Here is a 26,561-nt window from a genome sequence, read left to right as displayed (position 1 = left end):
TTACTTTGGGGAGGGAACTTGCCCCAGCCCTTCTCTCTGCACCTGCCAGTCATCCGGTTCCTTCACTCCTCCACACACTGCAGCTGTGTGTCAGCCCCCTGTGAGGTCTCAGGACCACCCCCCCCCATCTAACAAGATACAGGTCCAGCCCAGAGGAAGCTGGTTGGCTAACCGGGGAAATGGACATGGAGGGCAGAGCCCAGGGGCTCACCCGCGCCCGCCCGTCTTCCTGGAATCAGGTGCACCAGGAGCACCGAGGAGGTGCTCAGTCCCCCTGAGCCAGGGAGGCAGAACTGAAGGCAAACAAGAGGGGGTGGGGGCATGAGGAAGAGGAAGGGCATTTCCTGGGAGGGAGACTCTAGGGCCCCTGGAGTCCAGCTCCTGCCTCAGCCCCATCCCTGCTGGAGGACACATTCCAGCTGCAGACAGGATGAGTCTGAGCTCTGGCCTCCACGTGGAGGCTCAGCTTGGCTCCTCTGATAACCTTGGCCCCTTCTCTTCTGGTGAGCACGCTTCTTCATTCCAGCAAGCATTTACGGGGTCTGTCCATGAGTCCGGGGATATGGTGGTAAACAAGTCAGAGAAGGTCCTTAACTTTGGGCTTTTCCTTTTCAATGGGGAAGATATAAAATAAATAAGCCCTTAAGAGGACAAGATGATGTATCGTGGTTGTGCTGAGAAGGGCATTCGCCAGCAGCTGCACCGTTAGGACTCTGGAACATCCATGCAGGCGTGGGGATCAGGGTCCAGAGATGAAAATGAATCACGGGCATTTCATCATTTAGAAATGGGTTGCATTGGGGGCGCCTGGGTAGCGCAGTCGTTAAGCGTCTGCCTTCGGCTCAGGGCGTGATCCCGGCGTTCCGGGATCGAGTCCCACATTGGGCTCCTCCACTGGGAGCCTGCTTCTTCCTCTCCCACTCCCCCTGCTTGTGTTCCTTTCTCGCTGGCTGTCTCTGTCAAATAAATAAATAAAATCTTAAAAAAAAAAAAAAAAAGAAATGGGTTGCAAAGATATTGGGAGGGCCGGTGGTACGGAAAGAAGAACACAGGGTGTGCACTTCTGGCTTCTGAAAGCTGCCGCCACCCTTCTGGGCGGGAGGAGGAAAAGGAGACAATGTTGCCAGAGCTGCGTGATTGCGATTCTGCGGATTTGGTGTGAGGAGCGGCCAGAGCAGAGACTCGAATCAACACCAGCCAGGTTTACAGAGCACACTGCTCTCCACTTGCCTTCTCCCTCCTCCCAGGGCCCCTTCTCCCCCCGGTGGCAGGACCTTAGTGGAAGCAAGGGAGCCTGGAAACGAGACAGACAGGTGCACAGTGCTGATCAGAGAGTTGAGAAGTAATCCACACCTTGGCACAGAGGCTTTGGGTGGACTTTCTGGTCAAAGCAAAGGTCTAGGACCTGCCCCCAAGCTACCCTTGCAGAACCAGCAGGCAATTTTTATTGAGATTTATAGTATTTGGAGGAAGCTTTGGGGGGCTGGTGAAGGTGGGGGTGGGGGCGGACTGAGCTGACCGCACACTGGTGCTATGACGAAGACCAGCTGGGCGTGCTGAGGAAAGGGTCCTGAAGATGTGGATTTGGGCTGAGACCTGCAGGAGGAGACGGTCACTTGAGGGGTCCTCCCAGAGCACGGAGGTCCGAAGATACGTCTGTGGCTTGGGTCCCCTGCACGCTCAGCTGCCTAGTGACCCAGCTTCCCCAGCACCAGGCTCTACCTTGCCAGCCCCCATCTACAGTCCACGCTGGAGTCCCTTTCCAAAGGCTTCTGGCAAATTCCACAGCAGCCCCCACCTGTCTGGATTCCTGGGGCTGCCTTAACAAAACCATAAACTGGCAGCTTAGAGCAACAGAACTTTATTCTCTCCCAGTCTGGATGCCAGAAGTAAAAAATCAAGGCGGCAGAGTCCTGCTTCCCGGGAGTTTCCAGGAAAGAATCCTTCCTTGCAACTTGTAGCTTGTGGTGGCAGCCAGCGTACCTTGGCCTTCACTGGCTTACAGATGCGTCACTGCAGTCTCTGCCTCTGTCATCCTGTGGCCTTCACTGCTGTGTGTCTGCCTGTCCTGTTATCATAAGGACACCAGGCATACTGGTCAGGCGCCCACCCTACTCCTGCATGACCTCATCTTAACCGATAACCTCTGCAATGACTCTATTATCCACATGCCGTCACAGTCTGAGGTTCTGGAAAGGACACAAGTAGGGACGGGACACTCTGTCACCCAGCACGCACCCCACAGTAGCGTTCTACCCACGTCTAAGAACATCGCACTGCTCGTGCCCAGCCTCCAGATCCACCTGCCTTCCTGCACTAACATGGCCAGGGGCTGGGTCCCAGCTTGTCTTTCTGGTGGGGGAGGGGGAGCTACCGAGTGGAGCCTGCCAGCACCCTCCCAGCAAGCTCAGCACCAAGAGAAGGGTCCCCTTGTATCAGACGTATTTATCAGATTTTTTTTGTCATTGAAGTTACTGATAACACCCGGAATCGCCCACCAGCCTGCCGGGCCAACAAATGGAACTTTTCTCATTTTCCTGTATCCCGTTCCAATATTTGCCCGAGCGTCGAATGTTTTGGTAGTTGTATAACACGGCGGACATGAGATTTGTTTTATGCTTTCACTTTACTTTCTCTCCGAGGCATTTTCCCCGTGGCTCCAGTCTTCATAATTATCACTTTAAAAGCTGCATAATGTTGCATTAAGAGGATGTACCATGATTTACTTAACTCAACGTCCAGCCGTGGGAGAACAGTTGTTTTACTATTTAAATAGTGTGATTATGAACATCTCTGGAATTTGGCTTTTTGATTCTTATTTAATTCTTTGAAGGATTACATTTAAAATTAAACATTGCATTTTCGTTTCCTTTAAATAAATGATCTCTCCAGTATCCTGACATTTTCCTAAGAATTTAGCACTGAAGATAGATTGTAATATACAAGACTTTGCTGTTTGCCTGTTCAAATTTTCCCCATCACAGTAAAATCACATTCCCTGGAGGCCATCCTCCTTCTCCTTGACCTCCACATGCTCTGGCTGGAGTCAGTTTCACCGCAGTGATGGGGGCAGCATGTGGGACAGCAGGTCGAGTCCCCTTGACCACAGAAGTTCGCCCAGGGATGGGCACGTGGCCAGGTCTGTGCCAATCAAGGGGGGGCCCAGGGTTTCTGTAGAAATCGTTGGGAGGATGGAACCTCTCTTTCTGGAGCTAAGGTGATGGAAGCCTGGAGTTGTTGGCAGCCATTCTGCCACCATGAGGTGAGAGTCTGTCTGGGAACAAAACAAAATGGAGGGGAATGGAGAAGAGAGATGGAGAGAGACAAAAAAAAAAAAGATAGCGAGGGGAGATGGTGTGGGGAGAGGAAGGGAGAGAAAGAGGGATGGAGGAAGAGAGACACGGGGCCCTGAAATTGTAGATTGAGCTCCCGGAGGGTACAGGTATACAAGCCATCAAATCACCCTTTCTTGCTTACGCCTGTTTGAACTGGTGTCTCTTGTCACCAGAACAGTGCTATTGGGTACTCTGCTTGGGTGTTTGCATACTTTAGAAACTGCAGAAAAAGGAGAAACTTTCATCTGTTGGCATGTAGCTGGTAGCTGCTAAGCTTACAATGGAGGAAAGTGAAGGGAAAAGGTGAGTGTGTCTTAGGAAGGTAGCGGGTCAGTGATTTGGGCTGAGACCTGCAGGAGGAGACGGTCACTTGAGGGGTCCTCCCAGAGCACGGAGGTCCGAAGATACGTCTGTGGCTTGGGTCCCCTGCACGCTCAGCTGCCTAGTGACCCAGCTTCCCCAGCACCAGGCTCTACCTTGCCAGCCCCCATCTACAGTCCACGCTGGAGTCCCTTTCCAAAGGCTTCTGGCAAATTCCACAGCAGCCCCCACCTGTCTGGATTCCTGGGGCTGCCTTAACAAAACCATAAACTGGCAGCTTAGAGCAACAGAACTTTATTCTCTCCCAGTCTGGATGCCAGAAGTAAAAAATCAAGGCGGCAGAGTCCTGCTTCCCGGGAGTTTCCAGGAAAGAATCCTTCCTTGCAACTTGTAGCTTGTGGTGGCAGCCAGCGTACCTTGGCCTTCATTGGCTTACAGATGCGTCACTGCAGTCTCTGCCTCTGTCATCCTGTGGCCTTCACTGCTGTGTGTCTGCCTGTCCTGTTATCATAAGGACACCAGGCATACTGGTCAGGCGCCCACCCTACTCCTGCATGACCTCATCTTAACCGATAACCTCTGCAATGACTCTATTATCCACATGCCGTCACAGTCTGAGGTTCTGGAAAGGACACAAGTAGGGACGGGACACTCTGTCACCCAGCACGCACCCCACAGTAGCGTTCTACCCACGTCTAAGAACATCGCACTGCTCGTGCCCAGCCTCCAGATCCACCTGCCTTCCTGCACTAACATGGCCAGGGGCTGGGTCCCAGCTTGTCTTTCTGGTGGGGGAGGGGGAGCTACCGAGTGGAGCCTGCCAGCACCCTCCCAGCAAGCTCAGCACCAAGAGAAGGGTCCCCTTGTATCAGACGTATTTATCAGATTTTTTTTGTCATTGAAGTTACTGATAACACCCGGAATCGCCCACCAGCCTGCCGGGCCAACAAATGGAACTTTTCTCATTTTCCTGTATCCCGTTCCAATATTTGCCCGAGCGTCGAATGTTTTGGTAGTTGTATAACACGGCGGACATGAGATTTGTTTTATGCTTTCACTTTACTTTCTCTCCGAGGCATTTTCCCCGTGGCTCCAGTCTTCATAATTATCACTTTAAAAGCTGCATAATGTTGCATTAAGAGGATGTACCATGATTTACTTAACTCAACGTCCAGCCGTGGGAGAACAGTTGTTTTACTATTTAAATAGTGTGATTATGAACATCTCTGGAATTTGGCTTTTTGATTCTTATTTAATTCTTTGAAGGATTACATTTAAAATTAAACATTGCATTTTCGTTTCCTTTAAATAAATGATCTCTCCAGTATCCTGACATTTTCCTAAGAATTTAGCACTGAAGATAGATTGTAATATACAAGACTTTGCTGTTTGCCTGTTCAAATTTTCCCCATCACAGTAAAATCACATTCCCTGGAGGCCATCCTCCTTCTCCTTGACCTCCACATGCTCTGGCTGGAGTCAGTTTCACCGCAGTGATGGGGGCAGCATGTGGGACAGCAGGTCGAGTCCCCTTGACCACAGAAGTTCGCCCAGGGATGGGCACGTGGCCAGGTCTGTGCCAATCAAGGGGGGGCCCAGGGTTTCTGTAGAAATCGTTGGGAGGATGGAACCTCTCTTTCTGGAGCTAAGGTGATGGAAGCCTGGAGTTGTTGGCAGCCATTCTGCCACCATGAGGTGAGAGTCTGTCTGGGAACAAAACAAAATGGAGGGGAATGGAGAAGAGAGATGGAGAGAGACAAAAAAAAAAAAGATAGCGAGGGGAGATGGTGTGGGGAGAGGAAGGGAGAGAAAGAGGGATGGAGGAAGAGAGACACGGGGCCCTGAAATTGTAGATTGAGCTCCCGGAGGGTACAGGTATACAAGCCATCAAATCACCCTTTCTTGCTTACGCCTGTTTGAACTGGTGTCTCTTGTCACCAGAACAGTGCTATTGGGTACTCTGCTTGGGTGTTTGCATACTTTAGAAACTGCAGAAAAAGGAGAAACTTTCATCTGTTGGCATGTAGCTGGTAGCTGCTAAGCTTACAATGGAGGAAAGTGAAGGGAAAAGGTGAGTGTGTCTTAGGAAGGTAGCGGGTCAGTGATGGGCCAGATCACACAGGGAAGGGGCGTCTGGTGCATTCAGCACACTCACTGTGTGGGTTCAAAGAGCACTGGACAGAGAGCCCACGGACCCGGAGCTGGTGCCAGCTCTGCTGCTGTGACCCTGAGGAAGACCCATCCTGTCCCCGAGACTCTCTTCCCTCATCTGCAAGAAATAAGGGGTTAGATCAGATTCCAGCCATCGCGGCAGCCAGACTTGATCTCTTTTCAAACATACCTTCCGTGTAAGATTTCACTCGAGGGGAAAAGAGCAGCAACCAACCCAAATGGCTCCACCGTAAAAGCAAACAGTTGGCAAGTCGGTGAGCTCGATGGCTCATCTCCACCGTGCCTTCCAGCTCTGAATCCCTGGGACATCAGGATGTGTTTGCTTCCCTCCCCCTCTCAGTAAACACTGCAACGGCCAGGCCTCAGTGGCAGACGTCTCTGCCTGCCTTCCGGGAGGGGAAAGCAATTGTTTTCCCTGCCTCTGGGCCCCCCAACGCCCTGGACAGGTGTATCGGGTCAGATGGAGGTGGTATATGGAGAATCAGTCTTTTTTTAATAATGCTCTGTGCCATGAAGGAGTAGGTCAGCTTCTCAGACGCATCCCGCGAGACTAAGAGCCGTAGTCTAGAGGTGCATATTTCAGACGAGTGATTTCACACCTCCCAGTGCACAGTCCCCTATCATTCCAGCATATTGACCTGGCCCCTGCCTCTTTTATTCCATCTGGAGCCTTGGCATTTGGAAGAATGTTTGATCATCCCGGCCAGGAGGGCTTGTCTTTTTAAAATACAACAACTGCATTGAGACTTTCTGAAAATGGCCTGTAAGCCTACCCAGGCAAGGGCGTGGCTCTCTGCAATTCTCTGGTCCTTAGTTACCGGGAAAACTTTTGAAGGTCACGCTGCAGACACAAAGAAATACGTTTCATGATCTTCAGGAGTCATCACCAGATAATTCCTGGCCTGGTTTGGCGTCTGTGCCCTTGACTCTCAGCTAATGAGTTCAGGGAGATGTATAGGGCTAAAATAAAATACTTCTGTTAGAGTGCCTTATCTTTTCCAAGGTGGCTTTACATTAATTTCCTCACTGTCTTCCCCCCACGACTCTGTGAATTAAGTAGAGAGCAGGTAGCATGATCCTGATTTTGCAGGAGAGGAAGGAGGACCCAGAGACGTTACGGGGCTCCCCCAAGGTCACCCAGCAATTAAATGGTAGAGTCACCGTGGTAATCAGGTCTCCTGACTCCTGGTCTTCGCTCTCTTCATTAAGCCCAAGTTTGGATTTAGCAGCTTAGTGAAATTTGAGGCATGAGGTTTTACCCACAAGTCCTTGCATTCACCTCTAATGACCAGGGAATTTGTCGCTTGATTTACTGACTAAAAGCAGAATAGTTAATTAAATATAGCGACAGCAAGCTTCGGTGGGGAAGGAAAAAAAACTCCCGTGTCATTGTTCTTCCGCTAAATGAGAAAGTGCTGAGCCATCTGTCTAAGACAGCAACCCCAAGTGGAAATTTATTGTTCTTTGGTTATTGTTTCAAAAGACACAAAACCTAGAGGCTTCTGGGTACAGGTACACAAGGAATGCACGATGAGGGACAAGTGCGGCACAGTTGTTCATGTGAGTTAATTTTCTTAGTCCTTTGGAAAAACAAAGCCAAGCAAAACTCTGAGTATGTTCCCCATGAATACCAAAACGAGATTAAATTCAACATCTAAAGACTTTTAATAAAGACGAAGCCAGAAGGATTCAACCGCAGGGAATTGCCGACCAAAAGCATTAGAAAATTGGAAACCAGAAATGAGAGACCAGAAGCCAGGAGACATCCCGAGTTCCCCAGGAGACGGTGGCAGAACCCAGCTTGGACGGGAGGATATTCTTCCTGTTTTAGAGTGAACAAAACTGAGTAATTATCTCCCCGCAGAAATCACGGCAGCCAGTAATTAATGGGCAACGCTGCTCCCAACCTGAACACCTGTGTCTGCACAGCCCCGAGTGGCAAGAAAGACACTCTGACAGTGTCACATTCAGCTGGCACATACAGGCAGCCTGTCTTCCTCCAGCGAGTGTATGAACCACCGGGATGATACCATCTCTGTGTGGGTCAGCAGGATAATTATCTTTCCTCCACTGCCTTGTTGTATTTTCCGGAAGGATACGCTGAAGTCCTCAGCCCCCGGCACCTGTGACGGTGACCTGCCTTGGAAATAGGGTCTTTGCAGGTGTCATCAAGTCAGGATGAAGTCAGTGGTGTGGACCCTGATTCAACACGACGGGTGTCCTTGGAAGAAGAGACTCAGAGCGGGGATGGCCACGTGGGGACGGAGGCGGAGACTGGCGTGGATGTGCCTGCAAGCCACGAACAGCCCGGGGCCGTCAGCAGAGGCGGATGGTCTCCTGGAGCCTTTGGAAGGAGCACAGCCCCGCCAACACCTCGATTTCAGACTTCTTGGTGCCACAACTGGGAGACAGCAAATTCCTGTCATTTAAAAGCCCCCGTTTTCTGGTGCTCTGTTATGGAAACCACGCGAAACTCCCCAGAAACACCCACAACTCCCCAGAAATGTCTCAGGTGTGGTCTTACAGCCTTGTGCAATGGAGGTGCTGTCCCCCGAAGCATGCAGAGTCGGGGAGGGATGTCGAGTCTTGTGACACAGGGTGGCGGGAACCTGAGAGCTGCCAGGGCATCTGTGGGTAGAACCCCACCTGGGTTCTCTTCCTGGGGCACCCAACAGCACCCACCAGACACAGGGTGAGCACTGAAGTGTGCCTAGAACGTTCTCCCCTTGCACAGCCCCAGGGCCACCCCACCTCGTCCAAGTCCCTGCTCCCACATCGCCTTTCCTGAGAGGTCTTGTCCAATCAGCACGGAGACGTGCAGCCCCACGGCCCTGGCGACCCACAGCCTCTGCTCTAGGTTCCCTCACACTGTCTTTAACTCCTTACTTATTATGTATTTTGTCTGTTGACTGTCTCCCTGGAAAATGCTCTGTGAGCCTGTTTTCCTCACTGATAAGCCCCGGTACACATCGTCGGCACTTAACATTAATTCCCATTTGTTGAGTAACTGGATGAATGAATTGCAGCCAAAGACATCTGGATACTTGGGGTCAAGTGGCTCTGGCTGGCCCACGTGCACCTGTGCGCTTCCCAAAACGGGGCTCACCTCTGCCGAACAAGGGATAGTTGCCTTCCGTGTGTGAAGTCTGAAAACCGTGGAGTTTCACCTGGAAGCCCCCATCTCCTAAGGAGACATGCAGGCCATCATAACTCAGCCACCTCCACGTTTCAAAGCAGCGGGGGCAGAAGGGCTGAAATCTGGGGCGAATGTCGTCTTAGCCTGTCTGGACCGCGGTAGTAAAAAGCGCGCAGACTCGCGCTCTTACCCCTCTCCGTGCTGGGGGCTGCCGTCCAGGGTCACGGTGCCGGCAGATTCGCCGTCTGCTGAGAACATCCGCTTGCTGCTTTGCAGACAGTCGCCTTCTCTCTGTGTCCTCAACTGCAGAGGGTCGAGGGGGCTCTCGAGGGACCCTTTTCTAAGCGCACTAATTCCACCCATGGGGCTCCACCCCGTGACCTAATCACAAAGGCCCAGCTCTTAATACTGTCACATCGGGGTGAAGATTTAACATGAACCTTAGCGGGACACAAACATTGGGTCTACAGCCAAGTGTGAAGTGTGTCCTGACTTTAAACACATGTACTGACCATTCATTCATTCATTCATTCATTCACCTTATGCAAGACGCTGGAGAAGCTCAGATTCCTTCCTCAATGAGTTGCATCTGTTCCCGACATCAGCAAGGTTTTCAGACCCTTCAGAGCCCCATGCGGAACCCACATCTTGAGAGCACCCCAAGGCCAGAGCGAAATTCTCCACGAAGCGATTGTTCCAGCCTCTCTGTTCGTTACCCGGGGACGTGTTGGTCAGACGGACGGCTGGTCTTGACGCTTCTCCTGCCACGGCATCCACAGAGGGTGGAACAGGTCAGGCTGACGTGTGCAGCCTGGTGGTCGCGGCCATTGAGACCGCCTCTCCCTTCACCTGGGTCCCCAGACCATAGCGGGTCTTTGAATTCTGAAAATGACCTGAGTCCTGACCACTCTGGTCTTCTCCCGGCCGGGAGAGGGTGCAGGTGGCACGGAGAAGCCACGGGTGCCGTGCAGACCTGTGCAGGGGCAGCTCACGCAGAGTCCCAGTGAAGTCCGCAGTCCACGGAACCCGGTGCAGGAGTCGGGGCCTCCTGAGCTGGCTCTCCTGGGTCCTGTGCCCCAACAGCTGCTCCCAGCATCCCGCTGATGCTGCTTTGCTCGTCCTATGGGAACAGTCTGCTGGCCGCTCTCTTCCTGTCCCTCCTCTCCCTCTCTCTTCCTATCCTTCCCTCCCTCCCTCTCTGTCTCTTCCTGCACCCCTTCTCGCTCAGCTGCTTGTCTTGGTTCCTGTGTTCCCTGTATCTCCACCACCCACAGGCTCAGCGTGGTCTCGCTGGTGGCTCTGCCTGGGCACAGATCCATCCCACTCACTCTGGCACCTTCTCTCCTTTTTTGCTCCTTTTCAAAGTTATTTGTGTTTGCAGCAAACAGTGATCAAGAGGTGTGGGCTGAAGCTTGGGCCAGGGGAATGTTCCAGTGCGTCAGAAGGCCTGGGGGTTGTAGCTGAGGGTTTTGTGGCAAGGATACTTCATCTGTGATGAACACAAGGAGGGACGAGCAAGATAAGCAGAGCCTAGTGGGATGTGTGCAGTGCCTCCTGGGAGGCCCAGGGGTCCTGGGAGAGAGTCCTCCCGCCTGCAGGAAGGTCGGCAGAGGGAGACACCGCCTCGCTGCTGCTCCTGCAGGGCTCTCCCAGCAGCGAGAGGGCCTACAGGCATCACTTACACTGGCCCTGAAGGAGTGAGACAGGGGCCTGAGCCCTGGCCCCTGGGCACCCACTGGGTGAGAACGGTCAGGAGCAGCGAGGACATCCAGGCTGTGCACCCAGGCCTCTGCCCCAGCCAGACAACCTGCCTCTCCCTTCGAGCTTGCCCAGCTCATCTCTCCGTTGGGGCGGAGCAGGGTGCTTGCTCAGCGGGAAGGCAGACACAGCCTGCAAGGGCAGGAGGCCACACTGTGGGTGTCCCTCTGCATCGATGGGCAGTGAAAGGTGAGGGGCGACCCTCTTCCTCCTCCTCCAGGCTTTCAGGTGGGTCTTCCTGGTTGACGGAATTGTCTAGTGCCCCGACGTCAACAGTGCACATTGGAGTTGACCTCTCCTCTTATTCTCCTGCTCCCTGGGGTCTACTCTCAAATGAGGCATCTGCACCCAGCCCTTGCCTCAGGCTCTGCCTTGAGGGTAGACCGAAATTAATACACTTTTCATCCGATGGCTGTCTCCTGCCCTGGGTCTCTTGGGGTCTCAGCGGCCATCCTCCTACTGTATTTGAACACATGCTGGTTCACCTGGCAGCATCAGCTGGGTTTCTGAGAGTGGGACTTGGGGCTCTCTGAGGGTTGGCGCCCGGGCGGGGGCCACCCACTGCATTTACCGACGTTTGCTCTAACGGACTCAGGTCTTACCACTTGATCAACAAACATTCTTCTCTAACTTGTCCCTCACTTATTGAATTTAGGAGTGAACAAACATGCTTTGGGGCCTCACTCAGACATGCGTCTAAGGGGAGAAAAAGCAAGCTTTGCGTGCAGACCTCAGGGTTTCAGAGGTGCGTGCCAGGCGTGGAGTGCAGCCTGGTCTAGGCAGTGCCCCCTCCACCCCAAGAAGTGAAACTCGCCCCTAAGCAATAGGTTAGGGGGTATCCCTTGGCTGCAAGAGAGGGAAGGACCAAGGTGCCTTCCTAGGAAAAACAACAAAACCAAAAACAAAGCAAAAGTTTGACTCATTAAAATGCACTGTTTGCATTTGTGTAACCAAGTTGGCTTTCGAAATAGTTGCACCTGGTGAGCTCACGAACTAGGCTCCCGGGCCCTGCTCCCTTGCATTTTGCATCAGGGAAACTGAGACTCACAGGGGCGGAACGAGCTGCCCTGGGTCACATTCCGATTTGTGCAGAGTCCGTGCTGAGGTCACGTCCAGCTCGAGGACGCTGCCTGCGTTCACACCATGAAGCCAGCCCTTCCAGGAACAGACAGCCCATAAAAAGCAGAGGAGTTATCGATACGTACAGAGAAAACAAACAAAAGTAGAGTGTACGGGAAAAAGCATCCTCACGAAAAACAAGATTAGTCATTCGCGGGAGGAAGAACAGAGAACGTTAATATAGAACAGAAAGTAATTCCCCTTGACAACCCCAAGCCGCCTGCCTCCGCCACGGTATTTTCCACTTTGCTACAATTTGTAACGTGATCCTTTTTGTTTTGTCCCTCCTGTGGCTTCCTTTCCCTTCCTTCGTCTGTGGTTTATGCTAACACAGGAGACCCAGGTCTATCACGCTGCCCATTTGGTGTTGGGGAGCGCTGCTGCTGTTTTTCCAGTCTTTCTTTCTTTTTTTTTTTTTTTAAAGATTTTATTTATTTATTCGACAGAGAAAGACAGCCAGCGAGAGAGGGAACACAAGCAGGGGGAGTGGGAGAGGAAGAAGCAGGCTCATAGAGGAAGAGCCTGACGTGGGGCTCGATCCCATAACGCCGGGATCACGCCCTGAGCCGAAGGCAGACGCTTAACCGCTGTGCCACCCAGGCGCCCCAATGTTTTTCCAGTCTTTCTATGTCCCTTTGTCTTCCTCTTTGCTTAGGAAGGATCTCACGTCCAACTCCAGGGGTTCAAAGTCGCAAAAATCTAGCGAAGATTATTTAGGAAGAAAAATGGCAAACTGATAAAGCCCGTCCTTTCACTGTCCTCGAACTTGATGTTTTAATCCACGTCCTGACATGATCAGAACAGCGAGCTTGCGTGTGGGAGGTCCGGCACTTCTTGACGTCTCCTCCCGGCGTCTTGGTGCAGGACAATGCCAGCGGAGGTCTTGGGAAGGTGTCAGAGGCCGTGTCAGCGGGGTTGGTTGGGGAGGATCTGGGGGTCAAGAGGCAGAGGACGAAGGATGGTGCAGCGGGCCTTCTCGGGTCTTTTTCCTGACTGGGTCTTTACCATCAACTCATCCATCTAGAACAGAATCTCAGTTTTCCACATAAAACAGAAAAGGCACTGGTTTTCCTTTCCCGAAGAGTTTACGGAATATAAATGAACCCTTTTATGCAACACCAAGCCGAGATGCAGAAGATCATCTCATACCAACCAGATAAAAATATGATTAAACAATATTTTCCCAAGCATCTTCCTCTCATTTAATGTCTTCTACCAGATATCTCACTTAGATCCGAAGAGAAGATATGCAGAAAAATCAGAAGCACAGTCAAGTTTCCTTGGCTCTGTGTATCTGACCGACGAGAAATTAAGCGGCTCAGAATGCCCCCCGGGGAGCGCATCGCTCATTCCCTGACACAGCTCCAATAATCACACTACCTTAACCTAATAGAAGAGGGTAAACACATTATTTTGCATGAAATTATGTTTCTTAATGAATTAATAATAGGGTTACAATTCTCAACTCAACAAGCAGGGAAATACAGAGTATAAAATAAGGGCAAGCAACTGCATTATAATTAGTCGGTCTTTGCTGTACTGTGTTTCGGAATGCATTAGCTCTGATTGCAGGGAAGGAAGGGCAAATTGTGGGCAGGGGTGACCCCTACTGCTGGGGACTTCGTATGGGGGAGAAAAGAAGGGAGGAGGCTGCGATGAAAGGTCCCGGAATAACAAGGATACATTTTTGCCAACGGACCCCATCCATCCTGAGATCTGATTTTTGGAATCTGTCCTAAATGGAGCTCCTCATTCCACACACTCATGACCCTGCGGCCACAGACTTTTTCCACCTCCTGCACCTTCTTCTGGGTCCCTGGTGGTAAAGAATTCGGCTTTGCCCAAAGAGAGATCCAGACTTGCCCTCCGCTTCTGGGACCTTAGCTTCTGACCATCCCCGGTCCTCTGCCTGGGCTCCTGGTGTAGGTGGTTGCTGGCTGTTGGTATCAATGGCCCTGGAGACTGAAATCAACCACATGAGCAATCCTATCAACCATGCTTATGTAACGAAGCCCCAGCAAAAACTCTGGGCGCTGAAGCTAGGATGAGCCTCCCTGCTGGTAAGACTTTCTGTGTGTTCTCACACGGAGGCAGGAGGGTAATGTGACCTGACTCCAGGGGGACACAACAATGGAAACTTGACATTTAGAACCCTCCAGACTCCACTCTGTGTATGCCTTCCTTTGGCTGAATCTGGTTTGTATTCTTTCCGTGTCATAAACCCTAACCATCAGCATGGCGGCTTTCAGTGAGTTCCGTGAGGACTTGGAGAATTATCCAGCCTGAGTGTGGTTTCGGGAACCCTCTGAGTGTGTAATTGGCATCAGAAGTGAACGTGGTCTTGAGGAAGACGGTGATGTCAATCCTGAAATGTGGCTAGTTCTGGGCAATCCCCAATGTTTTGGAAAATTGTGTTTCTTGTTCTCCTGATTGGAACTCTGGCACTGTCTATGGCCCGCGTGTTTGGGGTGTTTTTGGCCGATTTAGCTGTGTGAGATGAGGTGGGGGTCTTTATTTTTCCATAAAGAGTATTTACGTACAACACAGAGCATTTATTTTTAGTGAAGTCACCCAGCTTTTGGATGTAAGTGAAGTCTTGACCACCTGCAAGGCTCTCAGCGAGGCCTCAGGACTCGGAGCACAACTACGTTCGCAGAATGGCTCAAACCAAGCGCTCCACAGCTGTCGACAGTACAGACGGACGCGCTCGCTTGGTATGCCTCCACTGGAGCCGTGATGCCTACAGTTTGCTGAGGGGCCATTGCTGAGTTTCCCTAGAGGCCCAAAGAAGGCATCACAGTTTTACTGGAAAGAGAGTCGGTGTCTCTGAGGCCACAGGAGCAGGGCTGACCTGTGTTTTTTGTACCCATCCATCTCCCTGATTCGTACCAAGGGTGTTCCAAATATCCAATAAACCTTTGAACATGTTGTGCTGATCTTTATAGGGTGTAAAGGTTGGTGAAAGTCTTGGGTTAGCTTGAGGAAGAGAAAGAGGAGGAGAAAGTGAAGGAAAGAGAGAAGGGGAGGAGGAGCGGGAGGAGAGAGGACAGGAGACATCACTATTTGGAAAGAACAGTTCATGGGCAGCCATACCTGAGGTCTGGAGGGACCACTCACAGCTCTGGAGCCTGGAAGAGCTTGCTGCATGGAATTTAGAGTATTTAACTGCCCCTCAATGACACATAAGCATCTCCACGGAGACCCCCTGGGCTTTCAAATGCCTTGCAGGTGATTCTCCCAAACACACTTTCTATGTCCACGCTACCGCATGCCCGAAGATCAGTCAGAACACGAGAGTGGGGCTGGGAACAGATGTGTGATAAAGTCCCTGCCGGCGGGTGTGTGAGTTCCCAGGTTTCATGTGGAACGCACCTGTCCAGGGACTCCCGTGCCCATGACAGATTCAATAGTGGTGGAGGCTCCGAGCTCGTTCTAGCTCACAGGGGCCTGGGTCTGAATCCTCTGTGCGTCACTCACTTCACGCTTCTCCGTGGGCGTGCTCCTTAAATTTCCTGCGTGGGTCTGTCTGCAAATCCAAAGCATTGGGATGCACCAGCCGCATCTCAGAGTTGTAATCAGCATCAAGTAAGACGATGCCGACGAAGGGCTTAGCCCACTGCCTGGCTCCAGGAACAGTTTCTAGTTTAACACTGGATAAAGGAGAGAATGCCTATACGAGCGAGGCACCACTTTAGGTTATGACCAAGGCAAACAGCTTCTGAAAGGGCAGTAATACCCAGCCATAAAGACTGTAGGCACAGCGTGAGCAAAGGAAAAACACCTTCAACAGCAGTCTCCCTTAGAACAAACTCAGATCTGTTGGCTTGGACCTGGTGGTGATCTTGGCCTTTATTTGCTATTAACCTAAGCAGAAGAATTCAAATAAAGTTGCTGTCAGGAGTGTATTTCTTCCTAAATCCAGAGCATAATAAAAAGCAATGACTGATCTGGGTGTCAGAAGAGTAATCGAAAATTCTACTTGCAGCAAATACAAATAGTACTTGCTGTTAAAAGGACAATATATTCCAGAAAGAGAGAAAAATCACCGATGACCAGCCCCATAACTTTCCTTGACTCTCAGTCTGGTGAGTTTTGGGACTTGAGTCAGAAAGGAAATTTGGCTCTTATGTTTTCCTCCCAGAAATTTTTCAAAAAAGGGATCCACTTTCGAGGAGGTAAAAGCAGTTTATAACTTGGAACAGAGACATTTTTGCTTTTCAAAGATTGGGTTATGTATTGCTTTATAGTGATCGGAGCTCACTCTACTCAAACTGGGTTTGGTAAAGGAGGAAGTTTGACTCATTCTTGGCAGATGCAGTAGTGGACAGACCTCAAAGCGTGCTGGATCCAGGAGATCCAGCCATGTGCGTGACTTATACCCCTTTTATCCCTCAGCTCCTCTTGTCTCTGCTTGGTTAGACCCCCTAACAGCTCTCTGCAGGTGGCAGGCAACATAATGACCACAGTGCTGCAGGCTAAGGCCTGGGGGAGCCTGCCCTATAGTTGGCCCTCCTTAAGAATTAGAGATCAGGTCACTTGTTCTATCTTCAGGCTGCTCCTATGAGAGATGGTGCACTTATTAGCTCGATTTTACAGGTGAGGAAACCAAGGAGCAGCTTTCTCAGACCGCACCATGGGAAATGGTGGAAGTGCTGCTAGAACCCAGGTCGCCTGCCCTTGGTGCCCACACTCTCAACCTCTGGCATTCCAGGACTTGTATTTCTCTCCCTCCCAAGCTGATGGAGGAAAGTTTCTCAAAGTTTCGATGACACGGAAGTCTCTGATTGGACCTGCTGATGTCACATGACCATCCTTGACCCAGTCCCTGTGGTCAAGAGGGTGCAATGTTCTTACCGGCCAGCTTGGCTTATGAGCTCGCTTCCGTGGTGCAGAGAGGGGTGATGGGACACTGTGATTGACGAGTCTTCCAAAGGCACAAAACCAGTGGATGGGCCATTAACCGCACCATCCATGGTTCCAGCACTCTCCACAATGAGCACCAGAGTGTGTTTTGCAATATTGAGGGAGGCGAGGAGGGCATGTAGGAGTGGAGCTACTGTTTGTGGGGAGGTGAGCCCGGAGGATAGTAGTCTCTATTTTGGCATCCTTTCCCCAGTTCCTGAAAAAGACACACACTGTAGGCTCCTGATATTCGAGGGACTTGTTGATTAAAGAGAGATGCCCTCGAAACTGGAGAGACTTGACTGTGCTCACGTACCCCACAGAGCCTTCTGTGGCAGCCCCAATGCAATCACATTGTTCAAAAGAGAAATGTGAAAATCAGCTGTCAGATGCCAGCTATCCCAGGATCTTACAGGACTCAGACTGGTATGGGAATTAATGAACCAGCGTGCCAACCAGCGGAAGTCCTCTCCAAAAGCAGCATCTGGTACAAGGTAAGAAGCCCTTCTTCTTGCTTGTTGAGCAGACTGTAGAAAAATCTTCATACTTAATATGCACAGTCTGTTCCCATCTTCCTTCTAATAAATTGGCGTAACATCTTGCACAGCTAAATCGTTAAGGGGCGAGACTAAACTCCAGAGGCCAGTTATAAATGCACAAAAATAATATAGAACTAGGTACATAAAGTGGAAGCTGATTCCTTCATCTATACTAATGGATTTTAAACAGAGAGAATAACTGAGGAGAAGCACCAGGCACATTAGAAATTAATGCCAAGCTCCCCAGTTCATCCAAGAAGGCCAGCGCACGATAAATGATTCACAGGAGCAATTCTTAGGAATAAAATCTCACATATTTTTACATTATCCGATTAGCATCATGCTTTGAGAGGCTCCTTGACAGTGTGCGCTGGTCGCAATGTTCCCACACCGTATTCCACGCACGTACCTGGACGTCGTCGGCTACACCCCAACGAATTAAACATTCTCACTCTTGGGTTTTTGCTGCCCAGTTCCAAAATGTCTCTTTATTGACTGTAGATTACTGTTTCTTTTCAACCATGCATAATGAGTTATTCCCAATATATGTGAAAAAAATCTTTCTCTGAATGCAAAAGTAATGAATCCCCTTTGTAGAAAATCTAGAAACATAGACACCTACAGAACAAAAAGGAATTACCTGGAGTTGACCACCGCGAGTGTAACCTAACTGACTTTTGAACCTCTTTCCTTCGGCTCTGTATGGATATATATACGTCTTACAAAATTTGGATGATACCACATGTCACGTGGAATTCTGCATCCCGGTTAGCGATTCCCCCTTAGCATTATGTTGTGAATAATTTGCACTTTTACTAAATATTTTTCAGAGTGTCATTTTTAATGATTGTATAATATTCCATCCTATGGATTGTCATAATTCATGGAGCCATTCATTGGGCGTCCCTCATAAATAATACTACCATAATCATCTTCCCACATACATCTTTCTTTATGCATTCAAGCATACATTTATTCTGACCTTGGTTCTGTGGTAATCCCTAGAGAAACAGCGGAAAAGGCGGCAGACATGATTTCTTTGTTCAGTGATTTCCTACTTCCTCAGGATAGATACCTATATGGGGTATTACTTTTTAAAACTTCTTCATACGTGTTGTCAAATTGCTTCTCACATGGGTTGTGCCAATTTACAATCCTCCATTACCCAAAATAACCACAGCTAGCTTTTATCACAGGCTTACCATGTACTAAGGGCCATAGAAGTGTTATCTCAGCCCTGGATGAGGTAAATACTGTTAATATTCTCATTTTATAGGTAAAGAAACTGAGACTCAGAGACCGGAAGTTACATAAGCGTAAGAGGTGGAGACGAAATGCAGACCCAAGCAGGCTGACACCGTAGCCAGATCCTAACAGGTATACTGTAAATGATCTTTATTAAATTTTGGCCAGTTAGGAAAGAGAGGAGTGTCTTACTGTGGGTTTTATGTCAATTTATGTGGTTACTAGTGGAAGAACTGATTCTAAGCTTTTCAGCTCTCTGTAGTCTTTAAAATGAACAGTTAATGACAACTTGCTTTCCCACCAACTGACACAATTCCTTGGTACCCTCCCCACCTTTCCAAATGGTGCACAGTTTGGAACCAGACGCTAATTTTGTTTTTTATACTTGACATCCAGTGTTAGTTTCTGGTATATAATATAGTGATTCAAAAATTCCATATATCACCCAGTGCTCCTCATGACAAGTTCACTCTTTAATTTTTATGTTGAACTGAATAATGGTGTGGGGTTTATAATATATCAGACACTTGAGTCCAAATATGATGATATTCAGAAGAGATATTTTATAAATGTAAAACCATCCAAGGTCACAGCCAGGAACTTCTTTCTATGTAATCAATTATCTTTGAGAGTGCATATCTTAAAATTTCGTTTTGTAGTTTCCCCATCCACAGCTTACTTGCAAAACCGAGTTTGGGCTTGAGAGTTGAGAATTTCCCCAAGTTCGAAATCCCCGCATCGTCTGTATCCTTCTGTCTCGAGGGACAATGCATGGCTTTTACTGGTCAAGACTCTCCAGTCCATCTATGCTCTTCAGGCTATAGCTTGTACAATATTCTTACTCACCACTTACCCACCCTCTGCTATCCTCAGCCTCTGCTCCTTTAGTGTCTCCTGCCACTTTTCCTAGAAATGTGCTTAAGTGCTTCCCGTTTTAGAAACCTTCTCTTGCTCTCATTTTCTGCTTGAGCTCACCACTTTTCTCCCCCTGTTTCTCTAAAACTTCTCAAAAGAGTGCTACATTCACTATTTCAACTTCCTGGCTTCCAATTAACATCTCGGGCTGGTTCCACTTCTTAGTACTCTACTGAAGCACTCTTGATAAGGTTGCGAAGAGCTTCCTAAAGCCAAATGAAGTGGATCTTGTGATCTCTTTCCCACAGATCTTCCTGCTGCCTTTGACACCATCAGCCTCTTGCTGCTGAAAACCTCTCTGCTACCACTGTGTCCTCTTTCTGCTCACTTGGCTCTCTGAGCCTTCCTTCTTTGCTGTGTTCATTCTCTCCTGGTTTTCATTCCACCCCCCAAATATTGGTATGCTCTGGGGCTCAGTCTTTGACTATTTCCTCTTCTCATACTATATACTGTCCTAGGTGATCTCATTACTCTAGGTGGTTCAACTGCCCCCTATAGCCTGATGACTCCAAATCTATACGTCCAGCCTGCAGTTGTCCCCTAGTTTAAGAATCATATACCATTAAATTCCTATAACAACTTGATGTTCTGTGGGTAACTCAGTGTGTCTTATTCATAAACCACTCCTCTTCCTATTTCTTGATTTCAGTTCCAAACACCACCAGCCATTCATTTCTTAAACTGGTGGAAGCTCGGGTCATTAATTTGAGATTTCTATTTTTTCCTAATATAGGTATTCAGTGCTATAAATTTTCCCTTAAGTACTATTTGGCAGAATCTTCCAAATTTGACATGTAATGTTTACATATTCCTTCTATTAAAATACTTTTTAATTCCTCTTTTTAAAAATTTCTTTCTTGACCGATGGGTTATCTAGAAGTGTGTTATTTAGTTTGAAAATACTTGGGGATTTTCCTGTGGATATTTCTGTTATTTGCTTATAATTTAATTCTATTTTGGTCAGAGAACATACATTGCATGACTTGAAAACTTTTGCATCTAAGACTTGTTTTATGACCCATAGCATTACTTGTCTCTTGACACTTGTTCCTTGTAGTCTTGCAAAGAATGAGTTGTTGCTGTTTTTGGTGGAGGTTTTTAAATAAATGTCACTGAGGTCAAGTTGGGTGACAGTTGTAATACAATCTTCTACATCTTTACTGTTTTTTCCATTATTTATGTCTATTATGGAGATAGAAGTGTCGAAATCTGCAACCATTTGGATTGTGGAGGCAACCATTCTGCAACCATTGGATCGGTGCATGTTTTCTTGCAGATCTACCAGTTTTTGCTTCATGGCCTCTAAAGCTTAGTTATTGGGTGCATAAACATTTAGAATCGTCTTGTCTTCTTGATGAAATGACCTTCTTTATCCCTGATACTATTCTTTACTCTGAAATTGACTTTGATATTAATATAATCATTCCCACTTCATTTTCATTAGCGTTGGCATGGTATATATTTTCCCCATCCCTTACCCATTTGTATCTTTATACTCAAGGGTATTTCTTGCAGGACGCATCAAGTCGGATCTTGTTTTTTTTTTATCCAATCTAACAATCCCTGACTTTGCATGGGGTATATTTAGACCATTTACGTTTTATGTGATTGTTTATGTGATTACGTTTCAAGGCACCATTTTGCTACTTGTGGTATTTTTCTCCTTTAATCTCCCCTCTATTTTTTTTTTTTACCTGAACTTTCTTTCCATGGATTAATCAGATATATGTCATGATTTCTTTTCGTCAGCTTTTATGTGATTGTTTATGTGATTACGTTTCAAGGCACCATTTTGCTACTTGTGGTATTTTTCTCCTTTAATCTCCCCTCTATTTTTTTTTTTTACCTGAACTTTCTTTCCATGGATTAATCAGATATATGTCATGATTTCTTTTAATCTACTTCGTCAGCTTATTATCTTCAACTTTTTGTCTTGTTATTTCAATGGTTCCATTGAGCTTTACAGTATTAACCTTTAACTTATTACACTTAGCCTTTGCGTGCTAACATAGCGCTCCGCATATGGTATGCGGACCTTGTAATACTTTGCGTGCTAACATAGCGCTCCGCATATGGTATGCGGACCTTGTAATACTTTGCGTGCTAACATAGCGCTCCGCATATGGTATGCGGACCTTGTAATACTTTGTGTGCTAACATAGCGCTCCGCATATGGTATGCGGACCTTGTGATACTATACTTCCATCTCTCTACTCCTGCCTTACTTCTATGTGTTATAAACTCCACGATACACTATCATTACCATTTCAGTTAAACAGTTATAATGTAAACAGATTTAAATTTAAAAATCTTACATGTTTATCTATGTAGCTCTCATCTCCAGGACTATTAATCCCGTTACGAGGACCTAGATTTCCATGTGGAATACTTTTGTTTCTTCCTGTGGGACACCCTTAAATATTTCCTGTAGTGCAGATCTGCTGGCGATAGATTCTTTCTGCTGCCATTGTTTGAGACACAGTTTTGCCAGGTATGGAATTCTAGGCTGACACTCTGTCTCCTGACTTTAAAGGTGTTGTGCCACTGTCCTTTCACTTGCATAGTTTCTGATGAGAAATCTGCAGTCATCCATATCTTTATTTCTCTGTACAGACAGAATGCTTTTTCTCTGGGTGCTTCTAAGGTTTTTCTTTTATCACTGGTTTTGAGCAATTTGGTGATGTGTCTTGGCATAGTTTCTGTTGCATGTGCTTGGGTTTGCTGAGTTTCAATCTGTGAGTCTATACCTTTCTGTAAGTTTGGCAAGTTTTCAGCCATCATTTCTTCAAGTAATTGTTATGTCACCCCCTCTGTATAAAGTAGCTTTTTAAATGTCCACATCTGCCAATTAGAACATCTATGTCAGTTCTGGTGTGATTCTGATCGATAGACTTTTTTTCCTTATTATGGTTGTATTTTCCTTTCAGTTTGCTTTAATTGGATGCTGGGCATTGTGGCTTTGGTCTTGTTGGTGGTTTGATATTTCTGTTTTCCTATAAACATTACTGAGCTTTGTTCTGGGATGTAGTTAAGTTCTTTGGCAAAAGTTTGATTGTTTAAGATCTTGCTGTTAAGATTGGTTTGGTGGGATCTGAGCAGTCCTCAGACAAGGGCTAATTATCCCCACTATGGCAGTAAAATCTCTCTGAGTCGTCTACCCAATGCTCCATGAATTTTGAAGTTTCCTTGAGAACAGGCACTATTCCTGGCCCTGTGTGAACATTGCAAGCAGTTTGCTCTAATCCTTTGGGGTTTTAAAAATCCCTGGCCTTGGGTGGTTTCCTCACGCCTGCATGCTTGTTATACTCGGCTGGATACTCCAGGGGCCTTTTCAGGTCTCTGGGGTTCTGCCTGTGCATCTCCTTCCTCTCTGGAACTCTGTCTTACAAACACTGGCCACCTTTGTCTCCCTAGACTCTTAGCTCTGTCTCCTTACTCAGGGTAGGCTCACATCACACAGAGAACTGGGATGATCACAGAGCTTGCCTTGTTCATTCCTCATCTCTTTGGGACAGTGTCCTTCATTGTCTGGTGTGTGATGCCTTAAAAACCTGTGTACTATATATTTTGTCCAATTTGTGGTTGTTTTTGCAGATAGCTAAGTCTCGCCTCTTATTTTGTCACCAGAAATGAGGATCTCGGGGCGCCTGGGTGGCACAGCGGTTAAGCGTCTGCCTTCAGCTCAGGGCGTGATCCCGGCATTATGGGATCGAGCCCCACGTCAGGCTCCTCTGCTGTGAGCCTGCTTCTTCCTCTCCCACTCCCCCTGCTTGTGTTCCCTCTCTCACTGGCTGTCTCTATCTCTGTCAAATAAATAAATAAAATCTTAAAAAAAAAAAAAAGAAATGAGGATCTCATTATAATGGCTCCTACCGATGTCTTTGTGTCTGTCTCACAGTTTAGGGTGTGAGTGGCTAGAAGACAGGGTCCTTGCCTTACTCATCAGGATACAGTCTGTGCTGAATGTGGCCTTGGAGAGCAAGCTACCTGGGTCCTTGTTTTGTTGCTACCATTCTTTGTTTAAGACCTTGGGCAAATTACTTAATTTCTCTGTGCCTCTGTTTCCTCATCACTAAGTAGGTATAGTAACAGTGCAACTGTTTGGAGTTATTTTGAGGCTGCAGTAATGCAGGCAAGGTGCTCAGTAGAGCAGCCGGCACACAGCTCTCAATAAATGCTACTACTAATCTAGTGGTAATTTTTACTGCCAACCTCATTTCATATTCTGCTTCTTACGTGAAGAGAGCAACATAGATTGGCACTCAGTGCTATTTGGATGGATGAATGAATGAATCTTAACTCTTGCTGGATTCTCAGTGTTGAGCTAGAGATGTGTAGACATTGCATCATTGCTGGAATGCAGCTCTTGCTTGATTCAAATAGCAGGAAGCTGTCTATGGGCAAGGTAGAACAGAATGTTTTATAGAAATCCAGTAATGCCTTGAGGGGAGCTGTAAGCAGATAATGTAATGGGAGGACAGCTATATCAGCACTTTCCTGATTAGGCTGATGCCTTAGAATTGGCCTCAGACTCCTGAATCCGGCATGATCATTTCATGCTCATTCCACAGTGATGGCAGCCGGGAAATTTCAACTATTAGGAGATTTGGGGAGGGGTAGAATTCAGCGCAAAACATGTGCTCAGGGGGAGATTCACTTTATCAGGTTGTATTTGAAAACATGTCACCGAGCATTATAGATCTTCACACATGATCTAGAGTTCTTTCTGCTAGGACAGAATCATAGTTTATTTTCTTAGCTGGTACATGTTGACACTGTACCAGAAGAAATATGTGCAAAGAATCTCCTTTTTGGAGTGTCTTAGGTAAACAGTCCTTGGTCCTCAAACACAAGTGTCTACATAATAGGCTTTTTATTTAATAATTGATTTCCACGGTAACAACACGCAGCTGATCCCGCTGGTCATAGTATGTTTTCTCTTTGCTAAGGTTCGAATCCAGAGCCCTGTCTTCCAATGTGCCACGGGATCATTAGGAGAAGAGCTAACATCACCCAAATTAATTCGAACATGGTAAATAAATGGACCACAGACATGTCGGCTTCCCAGATCTGCAGATTTGCTTGAAATGAGGACAAATGGCAGTACCCCCTGAAGTGAGCATTGGATTAATGTCCTCATCGGATGAGAATCAGAGATTTTTCTTTCAGACCATTTTGGCATGACTTTTATGGGCTTTTAAAGTATTGCAGGGACGTGAGAAAATGAACTAGACCAACCATCTCGGTGCATCTGCACATTTTCAGGGACTGATGTGAGGGCAGCCGCTGCCCACAGCAGCACATAAAACGGGTCATTGAGCTGGAAGATGGGCATTTTTTTGCATCTTAAGTACAAGATATGAGTAATTAGCTTTACACTCAAAATTTTTTCCATGTGTATTTGATATCTTTGCTTACACTCTCTTGTGTCTGGATGTAAAGAAATGGCACAAAACTTACTTTCCAGATGGGGTCCCACGTAAGAAACTTTCCCAATGCCAGGGTTTGAGGAAGGAAGGGAAACCATAAGTCTATTCCCAATAGAGGCATGGGGTGGTTCTGGTTTTTCTATTTGACACTTCTAAACTGTGGTGCGTAGACTTCATAGCTTCTGGTATTACTACCGCACTTACTTTGTCATTCACGTGGTAGAAATATTGCTCTCGAATAGCCCTGTAATTTCTACCAGTGGCCGTATATATTGAGAGGACTATTGGTGCTTCACAGAGAAGCACTTTTAAAAGTCTGACCGTTTGTTTTTATTGTGTTTATTTTTATGGTTATCTTTTATTTATGTGAAATGGTAACGGTTTTCCATATACAGCAGTTGATACCCAAATTTTTCTTAAAAGAATAGTGAGTGGAGTAAACTTATTAAGTAAATTTCGGCATAGGTGGCATAAACATATTGCAGGAAGCATAAGGGTGATGCATACGTGTCTCAGAAAGGCCATGGTGGACTGTGAGGCCAGGGAGAGGGGGCCTCTCGACTCTGCCCCCGTGCCTGATGGGGACCCCGGCAGAACCACTGTGCATACCAAAAAGCAGCTGCTTGTAGATATGTGGCCCCAGCCACATGTTCTTAATTTCTCTGTGCCTCTGTTTACTCATGCACAAAATGGTAATATTAGCGATAATCCCCTAGAAAGAAGCTTATACAGATTAAGTAACCCCATGAATATAATCTGCTTTACAAACACTAAGTGCTGTGTTACCTGGCGAGCTTCTTTTGAATGGCTTTTCCCATCTATTCCGTCCAGCATAGCAGAATCTCTGCTCTTCCCTCTTACTGGGCAGAAGGCTTGGTGGAAGCCGCTCCTTTCCAGGAGAGACTCTCCCTGTGCAGGGGCTGTGTCAGTCAGAACAGGGTTCAGCGAGCAGAGAGTGGACCAAAAGCAGAGCCAGTCCTCAGCAATGTTGAACAACACCTGTTTTGGCGTGGTCCATTTCTGTTTCTAGGTCTACTGCCCAGCTCTCATGTCTTCTTAGGGACCCTGGGGAGGTCCTAGAATTTACAAACCCAGGTGAGACCGAGGACCTTTTAAAGTATTACCTCTCCCGGGGACATTGATACTGCATTTGGCTCTGAAGGGAGTCTCTCTGTGTCAAGATTAACTGGGAAGAAGCAGCCTCTTATATTCATTCATTCATTCTTCCAAAAAATCTTTATTAAGCACCTACCCAGTGCCCGGCACTGTTCTAGGAGCTGGAGACCCAGCAAGACCCAGACGATGAGCTTCCTGCTTCCCTGGCTCTTACCTCCTGGTTGGGAGAGACACAGGATACACGATGCATACAAAGAGTTTAGAAAGACATCTCATGGAATAGATGATGGGTAGGCAGTAGCCCAGCATCCACTGGGTCTGGAGAGCACCTGCAGGCCCCTCAGCCATGTGATGCCTAGAATTGCAGCGTGGTCCCACCTCAGCCAGACTGGCCCTGCACTGCCGGGGGTTAGCAGCTTTGATAAAGGGGCCGTCAGGGAATCACTGCCATCTCTATATATTCTCGCAGTCGAACATCAGTAGGAAAATTCAGTCTCCACTTAAACTTTCTATTTGATTCTTCAGACCTTGGACCTATCAAATGGTCAATGAATTGGTTTGCTCTGACAATACA

The sequence above is a fragment of the Ursus maritimus genome, unplaced genomic scaffold, assembly GCF_017311325.1.
Source record: "Ursus maritimus isolate PB19 unplaced genomic scaffold, ASM1731132v1 scaffold_32, whole genome shotgun sequence".
NCBI classification, from domain to species: Eukaryota; Metazoa; Chordata; class Mammalia; order Carnivora; family Ursidae; genus Ursus; species Ursus maritimus.
Note: the sequence above shows the minus strand (reverse complement) of the source record.